Here is a 13,286-nt window from a genome sequence, read left to right as displayed (position 1 = left end):
AACCTAACATTTCATGATGTCTCTACCTGTGAAGACATAAGTCAAAACAGTACATAGAGGGCATTGAGGATGAAAGATCCAAACACAGTTCAGGGCTGTCCTCTGAGAAACTCTACCAGCAGCTGACTGAGACAGATGAAGATACAACCAACCACTAGCCTGAGGCTGGGGATCCCTATGGATGAATTAGGGGAGGACTGAAGAAGCTGAAGGGGATGGCAAGAACAGTATCAACTAACCTGGACTTCTAGGAGCTCCCAGAGACTAAGCTACCAACCAAGGAGCATACATGGGCTGGTCTGTGGTCCCTGGCACATACATAACTGAAGACTGCCTTGTTTGGCCTCAGTGGGAGAGGATGCTTCCTGTGGAAACTGGATGCCCCAGGGAAGGGGATGATCTGGGGGTGGGTAGTTGGGTGAGGGTGGTGGGCTGGGGGAGTACCCTCTTAGACGCAAAGGAGATGGGAGAGGAGCTAAAGAACTCTTGGTGGTGGGGATGGGGGGGCCAGGAAGGAAGGCAACATTTGGAATGTAAATAAATAAAACAATTTTAAAAATAACATTTAACAAATAAATACTGTTGGGAAAAAACTTTTTTCTGCATCCTTCAACTATAGAAAAATTCAAGTCTTTGTTACCAAAAAATTTAATAGATATTTCTAAGTCTTCAACTATTAAAATATTTGAGATAATAAGAGATTGTTCTGGGTGTGTACTAGAAGAAGCAGCAGACAGACACTCTAGGTGGTGGAATATTGCCACCAATTTGTTAGGGTATCAGAAGGTCAACTGTAAATATCTTCCTGATGATAAATTTAACACCGCCATGTTGGTAGGTCAGAGGTCAGAGTGTGCATATTGACACCAAGGAAACTTGCAAGTACTACTAGTTAGACATTCCCCAATGTAGTCACCATGAGGACTTTCACCAGCACACTGCTACACAGACAGCTTCTACAGTGTCTAGGGCAAGGGGACCATGGCTTTATCCACGGTGACAGAAATGAGGTTGAGTGAATGGATTTACAAAGATATTTGGACGTAGTACTGGTAGGCTAGTGTATCTGTTGACTAGATGTGAAGTCCAGTATTTAGGTAGCTGGCAGAGATAAGACTATCTCCCATGTTCTGATGAGAAAGTCAAATATTCTGAGGTAATACTTTGACTTTGAGACAGAGACGGTGAGGTAATTCTTGAATTTCCACACCCCACAGCTTTCAGTCCTGGCCTCAGTCCACCCTTCCCAACTCATCTGGACCACGGTCATCGCCATTTTAGTCATCTTTCAGCTAGAAAACTTTCTTGAGCCCTAGGATCTTCCCACACAAAGTTCTCTATGCCTAGAAAGTTCTTATCTCAGATCTCTGCATGACCGGCTTTTCTCAGGTCTCAACCTCAAACTGCCCAAAGTAAGTCTCCCACACACCTTATCTTCCATCACTACTGATTTGTATCCATCCTAGCACCTAGCACTTATCACAACTTACAGTCTGTCTACTGTGTGTGTGTGTGTGTGTGTGTGTGTGTGTGTATGTTCTATCTCCTTCACCAGACTGAAGCTTAAAAAAAATTATAACCAATAATTTCTGATTCTTTAGTATCTAACACAATTCTCTGAAAAACTAAATATATTCAAAAGACATAGCTAGGAGAGGTCAATACTCTATGTCCTTTACCGTACAGATCTCTCAAAGCCTGTCATAAAAATCTGTATTGAAGAAAACAGCCAAGACTCTGCAAGTAGGTCCTATGCAGAACAGGGTGGTGACACAGCAGAGGCAGGTCCACCTAGGTCCCTAATCACACTGCTTTGGCTTTCTCCTGATGCCAAGTCTGACCCAGGGGAAGAATGGGGAAGTTCATTGTAAAAGTGGCAAGTGGGTAAACACCTTAAGGTCATATGTATTACATTTCTATAGCAGTTACAGCTCACAAAGGGTAGTTTACATTTTCGATGAATCCTTAAATTGACCCAATAAAGAGGAGGGGTTACTCACTATATTCTGGGTGGATATGAGGAAGGTAAAAGATCAGAGTTTTATTCAAGTTCACGGTCTTAACAAGTACAAAACAGGATTCAAGTCTGGGTCACTTGCCTCCCAGTTCGCGGTTCTGTGCACCGTGTGGTAGAACCATCAGACCAGTTAGAAAGTAAACATGTGCAAGGCCTTGATACGGTTCTCAGTGCTGCAAGAAAACAACATCCATTAAAACGACCCACTTAGCATGTATTTTTGTGTAAACAAGTAGAAATTTCAAAGGAATTAAATAACATAATCCTTGACCTAACACAGACAAGTGTATCCACAAAACAATCTGAGCCTGTCCCAGCCCATCAGAACAAGCTGAGGTGATCAACTGAGAGGAAAAATGTGAAGACCAACAAGGCAACCTGTGACAGAAGATGGACCTGAGCTCTGCAGGCTCTGTCCTGAGACCTTTCAATATAGAGGAACAGACTGAGTTCACTGTGTCCCAGGAAAACACATCTCCTTGACTTTCACTGTTGAAGACACTTTCAGAACAAAGAACCCCCTTTCTCAGCAACAATGTGATGTACATGTGGTTGCTTTACATGGCAGCAACACACCTTGTCCATAGTCAGTGTTGTTTCCTCTTGGTTCTTCTATTCTGCCAGTTTCTACCTACAAAGTTCGATTCCCAAAGTTGAGTGTTATGAGAAGTTAAAAAGCCGTCATGTAGTCATCACGTAATCCTGGGGATACTATCCTGTTAGTGGTTTCACTTCAACAGAAGACTTCATGATTGGACTGGCATAGGCGCTGTCAAGCAGAAAGGCTACTAAATATTATATTCTTTGGCTTATGACTTAGATATATAGAGCATGACCCATTTCCAGCTGCCACCATCAAATGTATAACTTCTAACCGTAATATTAGCCCTCCTCCTGGGTAAGGAGCAAAGCGTGTCTGTTCTTGATTCCGTCTTGTGTGAAGACAATACCATCCTCGGGGACTACAAGAGATAATACTATCCAACAGCATAAGCCTCAAGCCGGATGTAATTGCCTTCCTCCTTGACCACTAGGTCTTGTTCCCTTCCTCTGACAAGTAAGAGCCAGGCGTTTTATTCAGAGCTCCTTAATAAACAGCACATCTATATTTTCTGAAGTGAACATTTGCATGCTATTTTTTTACACCTTGTGTTTTTTTCTATCTTGTGCTAAAGAAACTGAAAAAACAAATTTATTTTCTTAAAACACTGTCTTCAGGTGAAATCTCTAAAGCATTGTGAAATGTACCATTCACAGATGAGTTTTTGAGATAAATAAGCTTAGTTGGGAGAGTGTTTGCCTAGCATGAGTGTTTGCCTTCCCCTGGGTCTCGTCTCCAATGCTGCATAAAATGACTCATTGCACACGACTGTAATCCCAGAAAGGAGGTAGAGGTAGGAAGATCACACATTCAAAGCCCTCCTTGACTATAAGACTGATACCAACCTGGGCTTGGGATAGTTAATAATAATAATAATGATAATAATAATAATAATAATAATAATAAAAGTAGATCAGATTTTAAGTTTACCAAAGCAAAATACAGATTATATTCATATAATCTAATAAAAATTACTAAATCTTCAGATATACATAATTGTGTCAAAGGTGGAGGTAGTCACAACCCCATAAGAAAATTCACTGATTACCAAAAACAAATGGTAAAGAAGGAAAATAAAAGCTGCTTCTCAAAACTGCCAATTCCATGGAGTTCTAAATGGAACAGAGCTGACTCCTTTTCCCTCCTTTTTCCCAAGAAAACCCAGAGGAGTTCAAGCCCCTCTACCCAGCAGGCTCCTCACTGCTCAGTCCACACTGCAGATCTTTCTTCCCTAGGTATTTCTTTTATTTCTAACCCCTTTCCTCTTTCTCATCTGCCTTAGTCAGCGTCCTATTGCTGTGGAATGACGCCATGACCACAGCAACTCTAATAAAGGAAAGCCCCAGCTGTCTTACGTTCAAAGGTTTAGTTTATTATCTTTATGGCAGGAAGCATCGAGGCCCTCAGGCAGACAGGTGCTGGAGAGGTAGCAGAGTTCTACATCTGGGTCAGCAGGCAGCAGGAAGACAAGCCCACACTGGGCCTGGGTTGAGCATCTGAGACCTCAAAACACTTCCCCGGTGACACACTTCCTCCAACCAAGCCACATCCACACCAACAAGGCCACACCCACTCCAACAAGGCCACACCCACTCCAACAAGGCCACACCCACTCCAACAAGGCCACATCTCCTATAGTGCCTCTCCCTGTGAGCCCATAGGGGCCATTTCCGTTCAAAGCACCCCATAGTTCCTTTTCCTCTCCCCTCCCTGTCCTTCCTCATTCTCCACCTCCTCCTCACTCCCTCTACTGCTTTCTACATTCTCATTAGTATTAAAAATGCTGTAAACAGTATTACAGAGCAATAGTGATAAAAACTGCATGGTATTGGTACAGAGACAGACAGATAGACCAATGGAATAGAATTGAAGACCCAGAAATGAACCCACACACCTATGGTCACTTGATTTTTGACAAAGGAGCCAAAACCATCCAATGGAAAAAAGATAGCATTTTCAGCAAATGGTGCTGGTTCAACTGGAGGTCAACATGTAGAAGAATGCAGATCGATCCATGCTTATCACCCTGTACAAAGCTTAAGTACAAGAGGATCAAGGACCTCCACATCAAACCAGATACACTCAAACTAATAGAAGGAAAACTAGGGAAGCATCTGGAACACATGGGCACTGGAAAAAATTTCCTAAACAAAACACCAATGGCTTACGCTCTAAGATCAAGAATCGACAAATGGGATCTCATAAAACTGCAAAGCTTCTGTAAGGCAAAGGACACTGTGGTTAAGACAAAACGGCAACCAACAGATTGGGAAAAGATCTTTACCAATCCTACAACAGATAGAGGCCTTATATCCAAAATATACAAAGAACTCAAGAAGTTAGACCGCAGGGAAACAAATAACCCTATTAAAAAATGGGGTTCAGAGCTAAACAAAGAATTCACAGCTGAGGAATGCCAAATGGCTGAGAAACACCTAAAGAAATGTTCAACATCTTTAGTCATAAGGGAAATGCAAATCAAAACAACCCTGAGATTTCACCTCACACCAGTGAGAATGGCTAAGATCAAAAACTCAGGTGACAGCAGATGCTGGCGAGGATGTGGAAAAAGAGGAACACTCCTCCATTGTTGGTGGGGTTGCAGACTGGTACAACCATTCTGGAAATCAGTCTGGAGGTTCCTCAGAAAATTGGACATTGAACTGCCTGAGGATCCAGCTATACCTCTCTTGGGCATATACCCAAAAGATGCCTCAACATGTAAAAGAGACACGTGCTCCACTATGTTCATTGCAGCCTTATTTATAATAGCCAGAAACTGGAAAGAACCCAGATGCCCTTCAACAGAGGAATGGATACAGAAAATGTGGTACATCTACACAATGGAATATTACTCAGCTATCAAAAACAACGAGTTTATGAAATTCGTAGGCAAATGGTTGGAACTGGAAAATATCATCCTGAGTGAACTAACCCAATCACAGAAAGACATACATGGTATGCACTCATTGATAAGTGGCTATTAGCCCAAATGCTTGAATTACCCTAGATCCCTAGAACAAACGAAACTCAAGACGGATGATCAAAAGGTGAATGCTTCACTCCTTCTTTAAATGAGGAAAAAGAATACCCTTGGCAGGGAAGGGAGAGGCAAAGATTAAAACAGAGACTGAAGGAACACCCATTCAGAGCCTGCCCCACATGTGGCCCATACATATAGAGCCACCCAATTAGACAAGATGGATGAAGCAAAGAAGTGCAGACCGACAGGAGCGGATGTAGATTGCTCCTGAGAGACACAGCCAGAGTACAGCAAATACAGAGGCGAATGCCAGCAGCAAACCACTGAACTGAGAATAGGACCCCCGTTGAAGGAATCAGAGAAAGAACTGGAAGAGCTTGAAGGGGCTCGAGACCCCATATGTACAACAATGCCAAGCAACCAGAGCTTCCAGGGACTAAGCCACTACCTAAAGACTATACATGGACTGACCCTGGACTCTGACCCCATAGGTAGCAATGAATATCCTAGTAAGAGCACCAGTGGAAGGGGAAGCCCTGGGTCCTGCTAAGACTGAACCCCCAGTGAACTAGACTATGGGGGGAGGGCGGCAATGGGGGGAGGGTTGGGAGGGGAACACCCATAAGGAAGGGGAGGGGGGCGGGGGATGTTTGCCCGGAAACCGGGAAAGGGAATAACACTTGAAATGTGTATAAGAAATACTCAAGTTAATAAAAAAAAAAAAAGTCTCTACATATAAGAGAAAAAAAAATGCTGTAAAACCAAGCCCCCAAATTGCTGTTCTATGCTTTGGAAATCTTAAGCTCTCGTTTTAAATGCCAGTGCTTTGAGTGTTTTCTGGTTTCCCACTCTAATGAAAAGCACGCGGAGCCAGGTGTGGTGGTGCACGTCTTTAATCCCAACCTCTGGGAAGCAGAGGCAGGTGGGTATCTGTGAGTTTGAGAGTTTTGGGAGTCTGGTCTACACAAGGAGTTCTAGGACAACATGGCTATGTAGGGAGTCCCAGTCTCAAAAAACTAAGACTGGTTTGTGGGCATCCAAAGATGATGTTGGTGCCTACATTATTCATGATGGCCCCCTAGAGGTTAGCAGACTCTAAAAGAAAGAGTGCTTTCTACTCTAGAGTTGTATTACTTTGGGCAAACCATCTAAGACCTGCTAAAACTGAATTTCTGTACAAAGATTGCACCTTTATGGCTGGAAAATGATTCCCTTGGTGCCCGTGACACACTGAAGACCGTATCGACCATCCTTTACCTCCCTGGGCTATCATCGCTCTTGATATAGTGAACAGCTTATAACTCCACCTTATTTCTGCTTTATCCAGAGTGACTTAAGCCTTGTTTCAAAGTGTAATTCACCTTCTCTTCATTTTCTCAAGACACTCTTCGCTAGAGAAATACCCAATTGCCTTCCACTCTTCCATGTTTCGGGAGCTACCTTCAATCTTTTTTCTTCCCTGAACCTTCCTCTGAGGGTTCTCTTCTAGCCTCAGAATCAGGTGTTCCGGGGCTGAAATTTAGCCATCTGTATGTTAACTTGCATTCTGTGTTGTTTTGTTTGGGAAGGACCATAGTAGCTTACTGTCAGTATAAAGGAGAAAAAAAAAAAACCTGAGAAAAATTATAAAGAGAAAGGTTTGTTTTGGCTCACAGTTCTGCGGGGTCCAGTCCACGATGGCTGTGGTTCGGCTCGGGTGAAGCAGCACATATTATATGGCAGGATGAGCAGAGAAGCAAAACTACTCATTCTGTGACCAGAAGAGAAGAAGCCTAGGGTACCACTGCCTCTTTCTGGAGGATACAACACTCTCTCTCTCTCTCTCTCTCTCTCTCTCTCTCTCTCTCTCTCTCTCTCTCTCTCTCTCTCTCAATGATCTAAAGATATCTCACTGGGTCCGGCTCTCTGTAAGATTTGAACACCTCCCAGCAATATCATCCTAGGCTTTAACACACAGGTCTTTGGGAAGTTGAGGGTCCCTTCAAGATCCAAATATAACACAGTTTACAACTTCTCCTACTTCCATTTGTTGTTTATCTGCACCGAATTCTAGCCCTGGCTCTTTTGGCCTTAGACACTAATTGCTCAGTGAACACCTTCTGGCATAAAAGACGTCTCTTCTCTGAGAAGGGAAGTGCGACAAAGGCCTTGGCAGCTTGTATTCCTAGCTTTATCCTGAGCTAATTATCAGTTTCCCAACTGATCACAAATAGAGAAGAGGATTATGCCAGGGCTGATTTTCATCCAGTATTTATCCCTGCATTCCTACTGGATCCTCAGCTTCTAAGCCTCTATCCAGTGTCTACTTCACCTAATGCTCCTCTGACAGCTTTAGGTTTCTCACCAAAGAACCAACTAAATAAATGTGTTTCTTCATGTACCTTGGATTTTGCTTGTATTCAATTACAGTGAGACGACAAGCCAAAAAGTGATTGGCAATGAGAAGATGCTTTCAGCTCTCAAGAAAAGAGAGTATATGCTGTACCATGCAGGCTCAGGATCATATGGGGGGATACCAGGAGCAGGCCGGGACCAGGAGGCTCCTGGGAAAGGTTCACTGTGGTGTTTCAGGAAGTTATGGATAAGCAGGGACTATAGCTGGGTAAACTGAGTTCAACCCCCAGGACCACATTAAAAACAAAACAAAACAAAAAGATCATGGAGGCACAATCTGTCATCTTAGCACAGAAAGGTAGAAGCAGAAAGTTCGAAGTCATCTTCACCCACTGAGTGAGTTTGAAGCCAGCCTAAGCTACATGAGAACCTGTCTCAAAAAGAATGGAAAGAAGGAAGGAAGGGAGGGAGGGAGGGAGGGAAGGAAGGAAGGAAGGAAGGAAGGAAGGAAGGAAGGAAGGAAAAGAAAAATAAGACCAAAAAGTGCTAGCAAAGTACATACAAATAAATGGATTCTGGTAGGGAGGAATAGCCAGTTGAAAATACAATGAGAACACATCCTTTCCAGAAAATCAGCTTTAAAGGGAAAGCAATCTTGAGTAAATCACAAAACACACAATTCTTGTGGGAATATGTTTTGTATATAAAATAATGATGGGCTGGAGAGATGGCTCAGTGGTTAAGAGAACTGACTGCTCTTCCAGAGGTCCTGAGTTCAAATCCCAGCAACCACATGGTGCACCTGTAATGAGATCTGATGCCCTCTTCTGGTGTGTCTGAAGACAGCTTCTGTGTACTATTATATAATAAATAAATAAATCTTTAAAAAAAAATGATATTTGTCTTAACAAAAATGAAAAAGACCTATCGAGTCTCTAAAAAGTTTGCTGTTTAAAATACCCGAAGCCTTCCTCTGAACTAATTGATAAAATCAATGAGACCCTGATTGTAATCTTATCGGTTTGGGTTTTGGTTGTTGGTTCTGTGGTTAACAGCAAAGATATATGGATGAGAATAAATCATAAGGAAGAACATCGGAGCGATGAATCATTTTTAGAAAAGAAATTTCCTTCAGGCAGGCAGGCTGCTCCCTTCTAGATACCAAAACTTCCTGTAAGTTCTGTTAGTAGTGTGGTACTGGGGGGGAAAAAGAGAAAAGAGAAACAAATAGAAAAGAAACAAATAGAAAAGAGAGTCTGAAAGCATATTTAAGTTTTGGGGAAACTGTAGATGGCTTAGAGGTGATACTGACCGCTCTCCCAGAGTTCCAAGGTTTGATCGAGTCCCAGGACCCACATGACAGCTCAGAACTGTCTGTACCTGGAAGGCACCAGGCACCTGTGCATAGACAAACATGAAGGCATTCACAAATATTCATAAAATAAGTAAATAAATAAAATGTTAAGGGGAGGTGCTACTCAGTGGTTACAAGCACTGGCTGTTCTTCCAGAAGACCCAGGTTCAATTCCCCAACACCAACATGGCAACTCAAAACTGTCAGTAACCTCAGTCAATTCTAAAGGATCGGGTACCCTCTTCAAGACTCTGAGTACCAGGGTTGGGGATTTAGCTCAGTGGTAGAGCGCTTGCCTAGCAATCGCAAGGCCCTGGGTTCGGTCCCCAGCTCGGAAAAAGAAAAAAAGAAAAAAAAAGACTCTGAGTACCAGGCACACTAACAATGCATAAACATACATGCAAGCAAAATACTCACACACATAAAATAATACGTATAATGTTTAACCCACCCCAAATACTTCTCATTGCCATTAGACCCATAACTAAGGAGGTCACATCTCAGTGTGTCCTCGTGTCTGGAGGCAGCAGGAGCCCTTGGGTAGAACTCCAGATGTAACTCTTATTCCAGGGAGTTTCTACTTGCTCTGCAGAAGGAAGGTGGTCCAAAACAGCCGAAAGGTTTTTATCTTCCCCAAATTCCTCCTATGAAGCCGTCTGACGTGCACCTAAATGTCTCATCAATGACCCTTTCCACTCACCCTCCTGGCTCTGGTTCAGCACCAAAGGCTGAATTACAAAAACTCTAGGTTGGAGAGAAAGCTAGAAACGTGAGTATTACTTGTTCATGCAAAGCATACCACCTGATCACTTAAATACTCAGCCTAGCTTCTTGGGTTTCCCTCATTAGTATCAGTAAATATTAAGAGAGCATGACCGAGCATGTTGAACAACTAAAAGAGATCACGTGGTAGGCATCTATGAGAAACACAGAGCCTGGGTCCTCTGGTGCTCAAGTGTCCTAGCTTAACAGTAAGCACACGCCTTTGCATTTTCACAGACTGGCCTCACTAGGGAAGTTCTAAGCTATTTTCTTCTGGTTGACACGATTTCATGTAACTAGACTTTTCCAACACTATGTGGGAATGGTAAATGGACAGAGACAGTCACTAAGGTTGTTTCAGAGGGAAGTGTGGTTTTTACTTATACTGAAAGAGGATAAAAGCAGACTTTGAAAGAGCAGATGTGAGAAGTCGAATCCAACATTATAGAGTTAATCTGATTAGGAAACCTAGCATTCCTTGTGTTATCCCCATACCTCCAATTGCCCCATACTGTGGTACCTCCAACCAACCACTGACGTGCCCAGCCTAGGAGGTTGTGTTAGTGGCAAAAGTAAAGTGCAGACACATACCCCATCTTTGCCACAAAGACTACTCAAAACCTGAACCTTCCTGAGTTGGGTGATCTGAACTTAATAGATGGATACTTGCATATAGAAAGCAGGAAGAAATGAAGACAGATAGACAGAAAGACTTTAAATAGGAGAAATAGCAGAAGAATGAAAAGGTAAAGAGCTGTAAAGAGAGTAGAGGAGCATTTAGCTACAAGTTTGGTGAGACCTCATGCCAGTAAGACCTCATAACCAGAGATCTCTGGTCACTGGACAGATACATAAATGAATTTGTAAGTAAATTATCTGAATAATTTAGTTTTATATCAAATAATCCAGAAACTCTGGTGAATATTAAGCAAATCTATCTGTATATAAGAAGCCAATAGCACTGACATTCCCTCTCAGGCCTTAAAATAGAAGCATGTATCTTCCACTGTCTGTCCTTCACTGGAGATGTTTGTCTATGAACTGAACACCTACCCTACCCAGTTACCTTTCTGCAAGGATATTGATCGCAGAGATGGGCCTGTCATACAGCAGGGCAGAATTTATGAGTGTGTGAGGAAGGCCTGAACCTTTGGTTTGGTTTTAAGAACCCAGGGTTGGTTTGTTTGTTTGTTTGTTTGTTTCTCAACTAAGATGAGATGAAAATGAAGACTGGATGCTTACTGATGAGAACCAACTACACACTTAGATGCACAAAAGTAAAACCCAAGAAGAAAAAATTAAATTCTGAGGTATCAGTCCATCGGTCAAAATCTTACAAAGAATTTTTGATTGTTAATTGTGAAATAACTCCACCTGTTGGTGTGGACTCTTGGGAAAGTGTAGGTGACGAATAGCATTTTAAAAACTCTGCTTACACAATTCTAATTGTTTATCCCTCTGTGCTTACCTTCAGTGGTCAAGGACTAGAGCAAACCCACACTTCCCCTCAGAACAGCAGCCTGATCCCAGGCATTTGCTAAAGATGACTCAGCAAACACTGAGAACAAATCTCAGAGGTAAAGAGACGGCCTGTGCCAAATGTCCTGTTTCTTCTCCCCAAGACTTTCATGACACTGAAGTACCAGATCACCAGGGATGCAGCCAGAAAGCTACAAGTGTTTAACTTGCCATTGGCAATGCAAAGCGACAGTGTTGACAAGCCCAGAGCTGGACAACAGTCACCATGGATATGCTTCATTAAAATGAATTCTTCTATTCAGGAGTCATAACGTTACCTGTTGAAATTAAGTACAGGACACACCTAAGTACATTCTTAAACAAAACCATTGAGTTTAAGGATCTGGAGCCTGCTGTTTGGTTAGGTTTTCTTGGCCCGAACTCTCCTGCAGGGAAGGCAAGAGACTCCTTAAACAAGAGTAACACTCATTGAAACTTGAGCCTTGTTGTGTATGTAATAAGAAGAAGAAGGCTTGGAGGTTGCTTTGAAGGAAAGTATGCTTTGAAGGAAAAATGCAGGGTGCCTGCTCCAGGCTCTTTAAAGAAAGACAGACTCCCTCCACTGGCAGAGGAGATTCAGAGTAACTGAAGGATGTCCATTCATTTCAGCCCAACTATATGACCCTATTTTTAAGTTTGAGGTTCTTCCTTCCAGGATCAGAGATTTAACTTCCATGAGAAAACTGGCCAAGCTGTGATTTCCAATGATGTTCTGGTATGGCAACCAAACTGTTAAACTTTGATTTTTTAACAGTATCAAATCTGTGGGAAGAAAAAGAAAATCATGTTAGGACTATGTTAGGGCTACCATGAAACGAAAGCTCTCTCATCCTTAAGCAAAGAATTGAGCCTTGAATTTAAGGACCTTAGTTTTTCCTTTTGTTTGCAAACATTCCATTCCAGTAGAAATATGCTATCACACCACATTCCCCACACACCAGGGCCATTGCTGCCTTCAGGGTCAAGCGCAGCAGCTGCTTGAGCCCCCCAAGTACCTGCGTTTCATCACAATCAACCGCATGTGATCATTTCATGTTGATGCCATGGCGTGCCACGGATTACTAGGCTTATGTTTTCCATTACCAATGGGCTCAGGCCTAACCGATGAAGGTGCATCTATTAGAGAGGAGAGTGTCACTCCCAGGATTATTCCTTCAATCCCTGTTGTCAATCGGGATGCATGCAGGCAAGAGACAGAAACCACACAGTCATTGAAATAACACAATTGCAGCTATAAAGAACTGTTAACCTTGACGAAGGGTAGTTCATTGCTAAGAAAGGAATTTTTTTATTTGTTTATTTATTATATATAAGTACACTGTAGCTGTCTTCAGACACACCAGAGGAGAGCATCAGATCCCATTACAGATGGTTGTGAATCACCATGTGGTTGCTGGGATTTGAGCTCAGGACCTCTGGAAGAGCAATCAGTGCTCTTAACCGCCGAGCCATCTCTCCAGGCCAAGAAGGGAATTTTTTAAAGTATGATATAAAAGTACTGTACTCACAAACTATGGATACTTCTAGACTAAGGAACAAGCAAACAGAGGCATGCTTAGGAATGTAGAAAAGAGCCAAGACAAACGAGATTCAGGCCTCTTAGGAAGTGCCTCAGTTGTATGAAATGTCACCCCACTAGGATAAAAATCACAATTTCCATGTCCCTTGATGGGGCCCCATGGGAGCAATCTATTGCCTGGAAAACACTGTCAGGGAA

At 42.6% G+C, this 13,286-nt stretch overlaps 1 long non-coding RNA gene across 4 annotated transcripts in view; it reads right to left on the bottom strand.

Annotated features, from left to right (window-relative positions):
- Positions 1-2,000: 2,000 nt before the first annotated feature.
- The window catches only part of LOC102552207 (uncharacterized), an 18,417-nt gene continuing 7,131 nt past the window's right edge, over positions 2,001-13,286 (bottom strand). Inside the window, exons 2-4 of one of the 4 annotated variants that reach the window (XR_015636087.1) lie at positions 11,520-12,331; positions 9,248-9,333; positions 2,009-2,190 (exon numbers count right to left, since the gene is read on the bottom strand). This is a non-coding gene — a long non-coding RNA (uncharacterized LOC102552207). Of the gene's footprint in view, positions 2,787-9,247; positions 9,334-11,519; positions 12,332-13,286 lie in introns of all 4 variants that reach the window. The other 3 variants (XR_015636088.1, XR_015636086.1, XR_015636089.1) reach the window with 3 other exon arrangements.

Source organism: Rattus norvegicus, chromosome 13 (assembly GCF_021556685.1).
Source record: "Rattus norvegicus strain SHRSP/BbbUtx chromosome 13, alternate assembly SHRSP_T2T, whole genome shotgun sequence".
Lineage (NCBI taxonomy): Eukaryota > Metazoa > Chordata > Mammalia > Rodentia > Muridae > Rattus > Rattus norvegicus.
The sequence above is the reverse complement of the archived record's forward strand: the minus strand, read 5'-3'. Positions and strand labels throughout refer to the sequence as shown.